This window comes from Convolutriloba macropyga, chromosome 10, assembly GCF_964194025.1.
Source record: "Convolutriloba macropyga chromosome 10, txConMacr16.3, whole genome shotgun sequence".
In the NCBI taxonomy this organism is placed as follows: domain Eukaryota; kingdom Metazoa; phylum Xenacoelomorpha; order Acoela; family Convolutidae; genus Convolutriloba; species Convolutriloba macropyga.
The window spans coordinates 41,719,416-41,734,926 of NC_134477.1; positions in this window are offsets into that span (position 1 = coordinate 41,719,416).

The window sequence follows — 15,511 nt, forward strand, 5'->3', positions numbered from 1 at the left end:
ATTGGAAGGATAATTGTAGGGATAATATGGGATAACTGTAGAATGTTTCGAAAAATTGAGATCGTGAAACTTCAAGAGCAAATCAATTTTTTACAACAAAATGCGACGAAACTTTGACATCATTTTGTAACTGCACTAACCGGGCTAAACCGTAAATTTTATAGATTCAAGCATGAAAATGTACATTTATATACGCAAAAAAAGTTTTTGTTAGAAATATTACTGGAAAAGATATAACATCTTCTGAATATTTTCATCTCAAACAGTGAGCGCTTCTCAGTATTAAATTTGGATTTTAATTCTAGAAAGCGGCGTCAAAAATGATTTGATTTGACGATGTCTGGTTGTTTTTTAGCGACAAACTGTAGAAATCTTTCAGTTCGCGAGTTGGACTCTGCAACCATTTTCTAAGTTGTGAAGTATTTCTGTTTGAATTCAGTTCAGGTAACAAGAATTCACATTTTTAACTGTCTAGCTTCCGCACAACCAGAGTATTTTTGCTTGGGAACGTGAAAAAAATGTTGCACTAGGAGGGCGCTCAAAGGAAACTAAGCTCATGCTGAGCTTCATCTATATGCTTTCTTCTCTTTTTTTCTCCCTTTCTATTTTCTTTTGTATCTTTCTGCATTTTACCCTACTGAAGTACCACGGAGATCAGGATTCTTAATTTTGGAGGAGAAACGTACATGAGAGTATTTCTTCTGAAAAATTGCAACGTGTTTGTTCACTTATCTACAATCTTCTTGGAGTCTTTGACATAATTAAACTGAGATATGCACTGATTGATAAGTGCGCCCTTGTTTCAACCATAGATTCACAAATCTTTTATTTTACACACTTATATTTTGCTGCGTAAACTTTCAGTCATAAAACAACTTTCCTTCTACCTTTAAGGAGATCAGAAATAAGAGCGCAACTATAGGTCATGGCCCAGTTTGAGCTATGGTTGGACCCGTTCGAACGCACAAACTTGTGTTCTCAAATCGAAGCTACAGGATCTGGACAGCGGATTGAGCCTACAATATTCCTGAAAATGGTCGGGTTTCAAAGTTTGGGACTTTAAGATCAGAGGTCCATTCGTTTTGAAATGTCTAAATGATATCACTTGTATAATGGCTAAAACAATTATCTCACAACTTCCAAAATTATTTTTTATACGTTTTCCTTAATCTTAAGTGCTTATTTGATTCCGGAACGATTACTAGGTATTCAAATATAAATTTAGCATAACAACTAGAAGTCATCGAAGTAATAAACAATAAAATTTTATGTCAAAACCAGGAACTTCAACCCGAGTTCTCTATTAAATGTTCCAAAACGTTTTTGTAGTTCTTAGTGGAATCCTGTTAAAATCCCGTGAAAAATTTCTCGTCAAGATATCGGAGGGATAATCGTAGGGATAATATGGGATAACTGTGGAATGTTTCGAAAAATTGAGATCGTGAAATCTCACGAGCAAATCAATTTTTTACAACAAAATGCGACGAAACTTAGACATCATTTTGTAACTGCACTAACCGGGCTAAACCGTAAACTTTATAGATTCAAGCATGAAAATGTACATTTATATACGCAAAATTTTTTGTTAGAAATATTACTGGAAAACATATAACATCTTCTTAATATTTTGATCTCAAACAGTGAGCGCTTCTCAGTATTAAATTTGGATTTTAATTCTAGAAGGCGGCGTAAAAAATGATTTGATTTGACGATGTCTGGTTTTTTTTGCGACAAACTGTAGAAATCTTTCAGTTGGCGAGTTGGACTTTGCAACCATTTTCTAAGATGTGAAATATTTCTGTTTGAATTCAGTCCAGGTAACAAGAATTGACATTTTTAACTGGCTGGCTTCCACACAATCAGAGTATTTTTGCTTGGAAAAAAGTGAAAAAAATGTGGCACTAGGAGAGGGTTCAAAGGAAACTAAGCTCATGCCAAGCTTTATCTATATGCTTTCTTCTTTTTTTTCTCCTTTTCTTCTTTCTTTTGTATCTTTTTGCTTTTTACCCTACTGAAGTACCACTGAGATTAGGGTTCTTAATTTTGGAGGAGAAACGTACATGAGAGTATTTCTTCTGAAAAATTGCAACGTGTTTTTACACTTATCTACAATCTTCTTGGAGTCTTTGACATAAATAAACTGAGATGTGCACTGATTGATAAGTGCGGCCTTGTTTCAACCATCGATTCACAAATCTTTTATTTTACACACTTATATTTTTGCTGCATAAACTTTCAGTCATAAAACAACTTTCCTTCTAACTTTAAGGAGATCAGAAATAAGAGCGCAACTATAGGTCAGAGCGCAAGTACTTGTGTTCTCAAATCGAAACTACGGCATCTGGACAGCGGATTGAGCCTACAATATTCCTGAACATGGTCGGGTTTCGATGTTCGGGATTCAAGATCAGAGTTACATTCGTTCTGAAATGTCTAATTACAGTTTTTATAGACTTGACTATTGTCTGGGTTCGGTCTGATCAGAGGTCATTTCGGTCTGATTGAGATCGTAAAATTTCATGAGCAAATCAATTTTGTACAAAAAAATGCGATGTTACTTTGAAATCAATTTGTAACTGAACTAATCAGGCAAAAATGAAAAATGAAATTTTTATGATAATTCGTTTTAGTTTGAATTATCATTGAAAAAAAAGATAACATTTTCTCTTTTTTTCCAATAAATTCAAAGGACGATATCAAAATAATCAACGGGTCTTACTATTAAATTTGGATTTTTATTCTAGAAAGCGGCGTAAAAATGATTTGATTTGATTTGATGTTGGCTGGTTGTTTGTTAGGGACAAACTGTAGAAAACTTTGAATTCGTGAGTTGTACTTTGCAACCATTTTCTAAGACTTGACGTACTTCGGTCCGAATTCAGTCAGTGTCACAAAAATTGACTTTTTGTAACTCGCTGGCCTCCGTTCAATCAACGTACTTTTGCATTTAAAAAAGAAATAAAGATATTGCCCACGCAGAGAGCATAAAGGAAAACTAAGGTCATGCAGAATTTCATCTATATGTTTTCTTCTATTCTTCTTTTGTATGTTTCTGCTGTTTACCCCTACTAAAGTATCACAGGGATTAGGATGCAACGCTTGTCCCCCTCTTAATTTTGGCAGAGAAGTGTACATGAGAGTATTTCTATTAGATAAACAGCCATTTTCTAACTTGTCATACATAAAACAACTTTCCTTCCACCGTTATTGAGATCAGACGACATAAGAGCCCAGGTTCAAGTCTATACCCAAATTGAGCTATGATCAGACCCATTCAAGCGCACAAACGTGTATTGCCGAATCGAAACTACAGGATCTGGACAGCGGTTTGAGCTTACAATACTCCTGACCATGGTCAGGTTTTGGAGGTCGGGGTTTGGGATCAGAGATCAGGATTTTGGGATTTCGGTCTGAAATATCTCATCATAGTCTTTATTAGCTGGACAATGGTCTGGTTTCGGTCTGATTAGAGATCACATTGATCTGAACAGTCCCATCAAAGGCCGTTTCGTGCGCAATTGAGTCAGATCAGAGGCCGTTTACAGAGGCTGTTTCGAACTCAGTAGTGAAACTAGCAAAAGATAGCGGGTTTAATGGCAAAATAATCTCAAGTCATTTTCAAAAACCGTCAATGGCGGAATTTCAAACAAACAACTAGCACAACAAAATAGCACACATCTATCTCAGACTCACAGACACACGCACGCACCCAAATACACACAACACTACACCACAAACTCTGAACAATAGTGAGAAATTGAGTCTGATCAAAAGCGCCTTACAGTCTGGAGCAAGGTCTGGGTTTGGTCTGCTAAGCGGTAATTTTTGCCTGGAAAGACTGATCATGGCCTATTCATAGTCTGGGCAATGGTTTGAATTTGAGTCTGATCATAAGCGCACTATAGTCTAGACCAAGGTCTGGGTTCGGCATGATCAGAGGAAATTTTGGTCTGGAAAATTTGATCAGAGAATATTTCGGTCTGAAAAGGTTGATCAGAGGTCAATTTGGACTGGAAAGTCCGATCATAGCTCAATTTGTGTATGGACCTAAACCTAGGAGTCTAATAACATTTCTTCTACAACCTTTCCAATATCTTGTCTGATATTGTTTCGTGGAAAACTTAGCTCGAGCTGATGCCTTATTTCAAAAAATTGTCATGCTAGCGTGTTTGATCTTCTAGAAAATGACCTCTTGTAGAAATTTTGAAAAAGATGAAAAATTCTAAATTAATTGGTTTTTATATTCAATATCTGAATTATATTTTGCTATATGACTTTGCTGAAATCCTCTTTTCGACAAAAATGTTTCCTATCCTCTGAAAACTTTGCAATGATCACAAGACGTTCAGCTGTGAGTTATTTTGTTGTCAAAATTGTATTTGATTCTCTCTCCTTTAATGTTGATGCCTTTTTCGCTAATGCGTTGGCGATGGAAATGATCATTTTTTAATTTCAACATGTGACCGAACTGCTTGATGTGTGAAGTTTTGGGTCTAACAAGTTTTACCTGTACAAAAAAGTTCATTGCGTTTATTACTTGAATTTAAACAAATTACAAAAAACTTTGCCCATTCTTAACATATGACCTGTGTTGATATATTTAGAGTGTGAAAAAGTGTTCAGAAAATATAAGAGCGAAATATCTGCAAGAAGGAGATCGATATTACCTTCGTGCAATATTTTAAAATACAAACATATTTGAGTGTTTCCTGTTATACCCTCAAACAAAAACAAAAACAAATATGTTATAATTACGGTAATTTGGAAGGGCAGACAGACTTAGCAAGTACGGAAAAAATTGTCGCAATGAGCTCTCTACGTGAAACATAGTTCTGATGCGATTGTTTATATCAATGGGTTTAATTGGTCAGCGCCTCATTTGGTTAAATATATTCAAGTGTGCATGCAAAATAATTTTTGAATAGCCTGTTTATCGCTTCAAGATGTAGAATTATCCTTTTCTTAGGAAATACCCTACATTATCTGCCCACAACATTCTGCTCTAAATAACTTGAGTGCACCGTTCGAGGAAACTATTGAAACGCACAGCGATACAGTATCTCTTGTCTTCAGAACTGATGAAGCAGGTATAGAGCTAGGATTCAATGTTTCGTACAAGGCTATTCCTTATGATACCGAATATATTATTCCTGAAAATAACCCTCCAATTAGCAGCGAAACCGATCCGAAAAAAAGCAGCCATCGATCCCCTCCCACGACAATTCTAGAGCGTCAAATAGCACTAAGTTCAACGCATTGTTCAAAAATTTTACAGACGATTATTTCAGCGTATACAGAAAATCGGACGAGGAAGATTATTCCGATTTTCGCCAAACTGTTATTTTTGACGAAACCTCCGTTAAACAATATGGACCTAACCGTCTCGATTTTGTAGTTCAATGTTCTTTCAATGATAGGAGATGCAATGAGGCCGCGTATTTCGACGAGTACATTGACCCAATGTATGGCAAGTGTTTCATCTTCAACTCAGTCAGGAAAGTTTATATCTTTTTTCGGTTTATAAGAGAGGTTAAATCATAGACATTGATCTAGGCATTTGCCTTAAACAGTATTAGCGTTTTCTAACTTTGATTTTGCATAATTTCAGCGCTTTATGGTGTTGATAGTACATAATTATTCGTATTTAACGGTGATTTTACATAATTAAGCGTTGAAATTGACGTTTATCTTTATGAATTTTGACGACTCGAAGAGGAGTATTGGTATTCTCTCGGTCTTTTTTTACCGGAAGTACTATTCGTTCAGACGCTGTTTTGACCTAAAAACGGAATAGAGTAAAAGTGCCGTGTGAACTAATTTTTTCTGAGCGAGAGAAATTTTTTGATCATGCGCTGCGATTAGTGAATGACTTTTTGACTTTGAAAAGTAGTTTTTGACTGAATGGCACATAGAGATAAACGTTTTTAACCGTTTTTTTTGTCTAAGTGGCCCAGTTGTTTTTCTTGTAAATTAGTTTTTTGAAGAAATACTTTTTATTCGATGCTATACTGAAAAATAAGCCTCAAAAATTGATATTAAAGTGTTCTGCAGAGCCTGAAAATACGTTTCAAATTCAAATTTGGCACATATATTTTGATTTTTTAGTTAATTTTCGGCTTTTTTTCCATTAATTTTTTCTTTTTTGGATCTTTCGGCCGCCTTTTTTCAAAAATTGGTTGATATGGCAACTTCACTTTGATAATTCATATCCTCAACACCTCTTTCTACCTCTATATAATTTTGTTTTTGTAAAATTGTACATATGATAATCCGATTTTGTTAGTTTTTTTTCCAATTTTTCTCAGTTTTTGTTTTTTGTTTGAATTTTTGTTTTAATTACTTGAACTAGTCTTTTTGTGCAAAATCATGGACTATTATCTTCTTTCAATAAAGTTCGATCATTTTTTGGCAATGAGTTTTTGAAAAACAGTTAAAATTATTTTCATAAATTCGGTCTTAAAACTTTTTTGACCATTTTTGCAAAATGTTTCAACATTTGGTATGTTTGCATTCTGATTCTGTTTTTAATTTTTTGCTCTGCTGAGGAGGATGGCTTTTTGTCTCGGAAGACTTGTTGTCTTTTCTATGTCTCGATTGCTGAACAATGAAATGTATTAGTTTTTCTTGTTTCATTAAATTTTGACTTATAACTACTAAAAATTAAGAATTAGTCCTTTTTTGTTACGGTGTTTCTTGTTTTGTGCCCATTTTCTTCAACTTATAGTTTGTATCATTTTATCATTGTTCTGGCACCTACATTTTATTCTTTCTATTGATTTTTTTAAATATTATTTTTAAAATAATTTCGGCTTTTTCTTAGACTTTCGTCATTTCTTTGGTTTGCAATTGATTTGATTCAACATAAGGCAGTACTGAGACTTTGCTAGAAAGCCTTTTCCAAAGATTCCACTGTTTTCTTATTAATTGCAGTGTTTAGAAATCTAATTGTAGTGCTTTTTTGATTCTTAAATTTGAGTATTCTTGTCTTTGAAAAATTGAACTTATTTTCTAAGATTATTATCAGCCGTTTGCTTTTGCGACATTTTTGAGACTAGAATCATTAATTTTTCAGGGCAGTTGATAGCCTTGTCTACTTTTTGATCTTATCAGTTTTATGACCAACCTAATTATTTCGGATTTTTTTAACGGTACCAAGGGTTTTCAATAATATAAGATTTTGCCAATTTGTAATTCTTTTGGTGACAGTGGTTTAAATTTCACCTTTTTTCATATCAGAGCTGGAGAAGTATTTAGTTAATGGTTTAATAAAAAAAGTAATGGCTTCAGCTGCAATTACGAAATTTTTTTGTGAGGTTTTGACGCTTCGAGTCGCTTTCGGAATTCTTCCGCCTATGTTTTAAAGTGCTTTTTTGTATATTGCTTTAATAGAAAGCCACTTTCTGAGTCAAAGATATGCTTAAGGCTATCTTTCACCATAATATCAAGCATTCAGAGAATTCAATGAGAATCAATATAGAATCCAGTTGTTAGGTAAATTGAGAAATCGTGACCCAGTGGTAGAACAGGAGACAACAATAAATGATTTCAGAATTTCGGGTCTCAAATGCAGAGGTGGAAGCGTTAATATTACATATTTATGCATTTTTTTAGCGTTGATCCCCATTGTATGTGTTTTTTAGGGTTAAGCTCTCATGTTTTCAGCACTTCTACCGAATTAACCTCGAAATTATGGAAAAAAATGCGGTGTTGACGTTATTTTAAATACTTTTCAATTGTCCTCGGCCCGGTTTGCATCCTAAAATCATTTTGACTAGGTCAATGACGTTATTTACTTGACCCTATTCTTTATCTGTCATGGCTGGCATAAATTTTTTCCTTCTTCACAAAATTGTAATCAAATACATACGGCAATTGACTTGTAATTTAGAGTACTGCTTTTCCATTTATTGATTTCTCTACGGATTGAAACGAGTCAATAAGCCGAGTAAAACTGCTAAAAACGGGTATGAAACAACAATCAGAATATCGAACGTATTTTTTTGCGTCTAATTTTAAGAAGTTTTGATCTATGATTTGTGATCCGTGGTTGAATCGAGTTAATGAATGTTTGAATAATTCGATTGTGTTTCATGATAAATTTGCTGTTATTTTCAATTAACAGACACAAAAATCTTTTACAACATAAATTAATTTTTTAGCAGTTAATCAAAGGGATTCATTTTATTGTCGAAAAAAACCAATTTTTCTGTGCTGATCTCCATTATAATTTTCAGAAGCAACAGTTGATTCGAGAAAAATTTTTATTTAATCAATTTTGATACATTGTTATGTGATAGTTTCATGTAGAAGTGCATTAACTAGCCAACGTCTAAAAATCATCGAGGATATAAACTCAATTTTTTCATGTTTTTATAGGACCCATGTTTCAACATCAGAATTGTAAGCATGTGCAGAAACTAGTTACACAACACGAATTGAGTCTAAATTAATATTAAAATTAACCCTCACCGCGGATACAGTATCTATTTTTGGAATTGAAAGGGAGCCTAATTGGTGATTAATTTCAGAAACTTCCCTCTCGATACTATTTGTGGATTAAAGTTACAAGAAATCACAAGAGCCATTAGGCCTTTCAATTTTGGTTAGAGTTGGCATTTACCATCTTAGTTGGGTTGGAACCAATATCATTAAGAGAAAACTGGTGTCAGGACAATTTGCCCAATGCCATTATACCCAATGCCAATATACCCAATGCCAATATACCCAATGTCATTGTACCCAATGCCAAAATACCCAAGGCCAAAATACCCAATGCCATTACACCCAATGTACTTTGATATTTTTGCTCAATAATTCGACTACAAATTAGCAGTCGCTAATAATCGTATGTTTTAACATACTTAATGGCCCTGACCATGCCTCGGCGGCCGACATGGGATTAAATTATCCTCTTGTTAAATCATGTTAACAATCGGTTAACGTTGTAATAGCTATTTTCTGCTAATTAGTACTCGGATTATGGAATGAAAATATCAATGTGAATTGTGTATAATGGCATTGGGTATTTTGGCATTGGGTATAATGGCATTGGGTATTTTGGCATTGGGTATAATGGCATTGGATAAATTGTCATGTAACCGAGAAAAATATAGCGAAATCCAAGTTTACATTGAATATCAAAATTTTGCTGATTAAAAAAAGTGTTATAAACGTTGGAACAACCTCCCAGGAATCAAAATCCTCTAATGACTACTCAAGCTGGTAGCAGACACGGGCTGAAACTAACGCTATTTATTGATGCGGACGAGTATATGGGACTGTTGGCACCAAATGTAGGTGCGAGAATTGCTATTCATGATCGGACAGTAGAACCTATAATGAAAACTCAAAGCATTGCAGTATCTGTTGGAGAAGCCACCTTCTTAGATATACGTGCCCAGCGGATTAGATTTCTAAGATTATTATCTGCCGTTTGCTTTGCGACCTTTTTGAGACTGGAATCATTAATTTTGTAGGGCAGTTGATAGCCTTGTCTACTTTTTGATCTTATCAGTTTTATGACCAACCTAATTATTTCGGATTTTTTTAACGGTACCAAGGGTTTTCAATAATAAAAGATTTTGCCAATTTGTAATTTTTTTGGTGACAGTGGTTTAAATTTCACTTTTTTTCATATCAGAGCTGGAGAAGTATTTAGTTAATGGTTTAAAAAAAAGGTAATGGCTTCAGCTGCAATTACGGTTTTTTTGTGAGGTTTTGACGCTTCGAGTTGCTTCCGGAATTCTTCCGGCTATGTTTTAATTTGCTTTTTTGTATATTGCTTTAATAGAAAGCCTTTTCTGAGTCAAAGATATGCTTAAGGTTATCTTTCACCATAATATCAAGCATTCAGAGAATTCAATGAGAATCAATATAGAATCCAGTTGTTAGGTAAATTGAGAAATCGTGACGCAGTGGTAGAACAGGAGACAACATTAAATGATTTCAGAATTTCGGGTCTCAAATGCAGAGGTGGAAGCGTTAATCTTACATATTTATGCATTTTTTAGCGTTGATCCCCATTGTATGTGTTTTTTAGGGTTAAGCTCTCATCTTTTCAGCACTTCTACCGAATTCACCTCGAAATTATGGAAAAAAATGCGGTGTTGACGTTATTTTAAATACTTTTCAATTTTCCCCGGCCCGGTTTGCAATATAAAATCATTTTTGACTAGGTCAATGACATTATGTACTTGACCCTATTCTTTATCTGTCATGGCTGGCATGAATTATACAGAATAAATCAGAATCAGTGATTAAAAATAGGGCTCACTCTACTAAATCAACCATACAGAAACGCAAAGTGAGAAAAAACAGAAATGAAAAAGTAAAATAAAGCGCTTCTTTGACGGCAATAGACTCAAATTGTTTTTTGTTTTTTCCTTCTTCACAAAAATGTAATCAAATACATACGGCAATTGACTTGTAATTTAGAGTACTGCTTTTCCATTTATTGATTTCTCTACGGATTGAAACGAGTCAATAAGCCGAGTAAAACTGCTAAAAACGGGTATGAAACAACAATCAGATTATCGAACGTACTTTTTTGCGTCTAATTTTAAGAAGTTTTGATCTATGATTTGTGATCCGTGGTTGAATAGAGTTAATGAATGTTTGAATAATTCGATTGTGTTTCGGGATAATTTTGCTGTTATTTTCAATTAACAGACACAAAAATCTTTTACAACATAAATTAATTTTTTAGCAGTTAATCAAAGGGATTCATTTTATTGTCGAAAAAAACCAATTCTTCTGTGGTGATCTCCATTATAATTTTCAGAAGCAACAGTTGATTCGAGAAAAGTTTTTATTTAATCAATTTTGATACATTGTTATGTGATAGTTTCATGTAGAAGTGCATTAACCGGCCAACGTCTAAAAATCATCGAGGATATAAACTCGATTTTTTCATATTTTTATAGGACCCATGTTTCAAGATCAGAATTGTAAGCATGTGCAGAAACTAGTTACACAACACGAATTGAGTCTAAATTAATACTAAAATTACCCCTCTAACGCGGATACAGTATCTTTTTTTTGGAATTGAAGGGAGCCTAATTGGTGATTAATTTCAGAAACTTCCCTCTCGATACTATTTGTGGATTAAAGTTACAAGAAATCACAAGAGCAATTAGGCCTTTCAATTCTGGTTAGAGTTGGCATTTACCATCTTAGTTGTGTTGGAACCAATATCATTAAGAGAAATCTGGTGTCAGGACAATTTGCCCAATGTCATTATACCCAATGCCAATATACCCAATGCCATTATACCCAATGCCAAAATACCCAATGCCATTACACCCAATGCCATTACACCCAATGTACTTTGATATTTCCGCTCAATAATTCAACTACAAATTAGCAGCCGCTATTAATCGTATGTTTTAACATACTTAATGGCCCTGACCATGCCTCGGCGGCCGACATGGGATTAAATTATCCGCTTGTTAAATCATGTTAACAATCGGTTAACGTTGTAATAGCTATTTTCTGCTAATTAGTACTCGGATTATGGAACGAAAATATCAATGTGAATTGGGTATAATGGCAGTGGGTATTTTGGCATTGGGTATAATGGCATTGGATAAATTGTCATGTAACCGAGAAAACTATAGCGAAACCCAAGTTTACATTGAATATCAAAATGTTGCTAATTAAAAAAAGTGATATAAACGTTGGAACAACCTCCCAGGAATCAAAATCCTCTAATGACAACTCGAGCTGGTAGCAGACACGGGCTGAAACTAACGCTATTTATTGATGCGGACGAGTATATGGGACTGTTGGCACCAAATGTAGGTGCGAGAATTGCTATTCATGATCGGACAATAGAACCTATAATGAAAACTCAAAGCATCGCAGTATCTGTTGGAGAAGCCACCTTCTTAGATATACGTGCCCAGCGGATCGACCGGATGGGCAAAAACTACAGCAAGTGTTGGCATGTTTGGCCCGAATTCTTTAATTTGAGCACTGTTGTTACGCAAAGGTGGAATTATTCCACCGAGTCCTGTTTGAAATACTGCAGTCTGTCTTATGTAGCCAAGGAATGCAAATGTATCGATTCTTATGACAGACTTTTCAGCAAAGACCCTCAAATCGCAGATGTCGACAGACAATGCTCTCAAGTAAGTTTTGTCGATAGGAATTGTAGCGAGATTGTTTATGAGAAAATAGGGAATGGATCTTTATCTTGCGATTGTCGAACCCCTTGTAATTCTAGCGAATACATTTACGTTACTTCGAAATCGCCTTGGCCTTCGTCAGCATATACTTCATATCTGGCTACGAGAATTATCAGAGCGCCTCAATACACGCGGACAAAACCACAACTTCATTTGCTCAAAGTAGCTCACGAATCAGACGGCAATCTCCAGCAAATTCACCAGAGTATCCGTGAAAACTTTGTCAGATTGGAAATATTCTACAGCTCTTTGCGATTTAGGAAAATTTCGGAGAGTGCATCGTATGACTTCATGGATCTTCTGGGTGACTTCGGAGGGAATATTGGTCTGTGGCTGGGATGGAGTGTGTTTGCTTTATTTGAGATTATCATATTCTTACTGCACGGAATAGAAGCCGTTTTAATAAGTAATAGATGAAAAAATTATTCCATATTAACGTGCTACTCCTATTTAAAATGAAACTGACATTAAAAGCTTCTATCAGTGCCGAATTTTTGAGTAAACTCGCTAACTTTTGTAGCTGGTTTCCATGTTTGTGTCTTAATAAACATAATTCATACGTGAACATATTTAAATCTTTCAACTGATCTATGAATCAAATTGTAGATATTTTCTTTCAAACTAAGTTTTTCGGTTCAGGCAGACGCTTTTAATCGAAATAATCATTCTGTTTTGATCATGTTCATTTACCTTAGTTCTTATGCCTGTTTATAGTATACTACCATCTATAATTGACATTTACACTCTCAAGGTTCTATAAGACGTAATGGATGTTTCCCCGGGTCGAAATATCAGGTGCAGCAGACGGAATTTTGTATGAAATTCGCTAAAGTTATTGAGTGCGACTTCTAGATGTACTTCTGAGTTAAAAGTTTTTGGAGCACTTGATTATTCAATTCCTATAATAGGTCAGCACATTACTCAGCACCAAACTCGCCGAACTTCCACTTAAAAAACTGAAAAGAACACTAATGCTTTCAGCACAATTTGGGGATCAATTCTGTATATATCATGCTCAAGTTCTGCACCTTTTCAGCACTTTTCTGATATATTTTTAAAATTCAATAAACTCATTGTATTTGTGATGAAAACATCAAAAAAGTTACAAAACACAATTTTCGAAAGAGTTTTCTTGTAAATTTATCAAAAATCTAGCAAAATTTTAACATAATTGATTAAAATGGTTAGCAATTTGAAAAAAAAACAGCAAGGCTTCCTGCGCACGTCTTGCATAAAGTAAATTACACAAAAGGTAAATATCTTACATACGTTTTTAAACCAAATTCTGTATGCTCTGTTTTTGTTTCACCCAATTCCTACTAAAGGTTTGAAACTATAGATGTTTACAAAAAAACATCCCCGTACCGAACGCCAAGTCTGAAACAGCACCAGGTAAGTCCAAATGCAAATCTTATGCCATTTTTAGTACTGGGCAATGCTTAATAAAAGTCTCATATGTCTGGCAAGTCTTGGCCAAGACTTGGATAACATTTGCGATTTGATTCCCAAATCAGAACCAACTTTCCAAAAAAAAACTTGTAAAAAATTTTGAATTTCGAAAAATTTTTTAACGTGCAACGATCTTGAGTCTATTTATAGCAACTTTCCCGGGGTGCTTTGAAAAAGCATCTCACCGCCATTCAAAACAATCCACTTGCAACCCGGGTGGTCAGAAGAGGCCATATAAATTGTTTTCAATCTGTTGTCACTCAATTTCATCAGTCTTCAGCCGAATTACAGCCCCAGAGTAGCAAAAACCACCAATTTTTTGTAAGATTCAGATCGCTCAACTGTCAAACTGAGCAAATTGTTGCAAATTGTTAAAAAGCAGAGCGTATGGAGGGCTCTTTTCTGGTCCAAGGGCTTTTGGTTCCATTTTTGACGTTTTTTCAGCTCTTTTGTTCCTATATTGTTTGAAAAATTTTTTCGGCATTTGTTTAATGCCAAGACCTGTTTTAGGACTTGCTGTCTTGGCTAAGACTTGGATTAAGACTCACTAAGTTTCCTGCACTTTTCTGATATAACTTTCAAAATTCAGTAAACTCAGTGCATTTGTGACAGAAACGTCAAAGAGGTATCGAAGCAGAATTGTTGAAAAAAAAGTTAGTATTTAAACAAAAACAACACGGCTTTCACCACACTTCTTGAATAACATAAATTGCACGAAAATTTAAATATCTTATAATTTTTTATGCCATATACGATATGTGCTGTGCTGTTGAAGCTGTACCCAATTCATACTAAAGCTTTGTTGTTCTGCCCCTTTTTAGTGGGGGAGGAACTATATACTCAAATGGTTTTTTTTTGTTCAGTCACTTTTCGCCGATCGATATAATCATCGTAGAGAATTGTGAGTGGTATCATCAAAAAGCCCGTCCAACGCAGAATATGGAATTAAAAAGATTTTTTCAATTTTCGTTTTTTATACGGAGTTATCGAGGTGTTAAATTTTGCGAAAATTAGACAAAAATCAGCTGTTTTTATTCACATTTTCGGTATTTTTAGGCCCAGATTTTCGTCAATTTTGCTAAAATATATTAAAATTGTTAACTGTAGTGCTATCGATTTTATCTCTAAGGATAGAGTAGGGCTGCTGAATTTTTCGATCCAAGTTTTTTTGCAAGTATTTTTGGTAAATTTTTCAAAATTCATACTTTTTCGTCAAAAATGGGACCAAAATCGCTTTTTTAGCCCACTTGCGTTAAATTTGCTGGTAGTAGACACCATAAAACTGCGGCCATTTTAAATATGCTCACAAAAAAAACTAACTGTACTCCGGCTGGCTTTAGCAGTCGTCTGGAATTATAGTTTTGCAAATTTTTTGCAAATATAAAATCGATAATTATACAAAATGCATTTTTTTGACATACTGAAAAGTTTTGTTTAAAAATTGATCTTTTTCGCACCCTTTTGAACAGTTGATTGTTTTTCTAGACGCACAGGAAGAGCTTGGTTGATCTTGATCTAAACATGGATCCTTACGATAAAAAATTTCTTAGATTTTAATGAGCGGCTTTTTTTTTTCAAAACATTTCCGCTATGTAAATGTTTTTTGTCAATTACAGACAAGAATTTCAAATCGAGGCTCCATTAATGACAAATTCTATTTACAATAAACTAGGCCCAACGTGATTATATTATGGTTTCAGAGTTAAGATCATGGTTTTTATTGCTTTGACCTATTGCAAAAATTTTATGGTTTTCTTGAGTTTTGCTTTCAATTGTTATACTTTTTGTAGCCCAATGAGTCATTATCCCAAAACAAAGATTCTTGTAGGTTTTTAAATTTTAAAAATGAACCTAGATCTCTTCAGTTGTTATCTAAT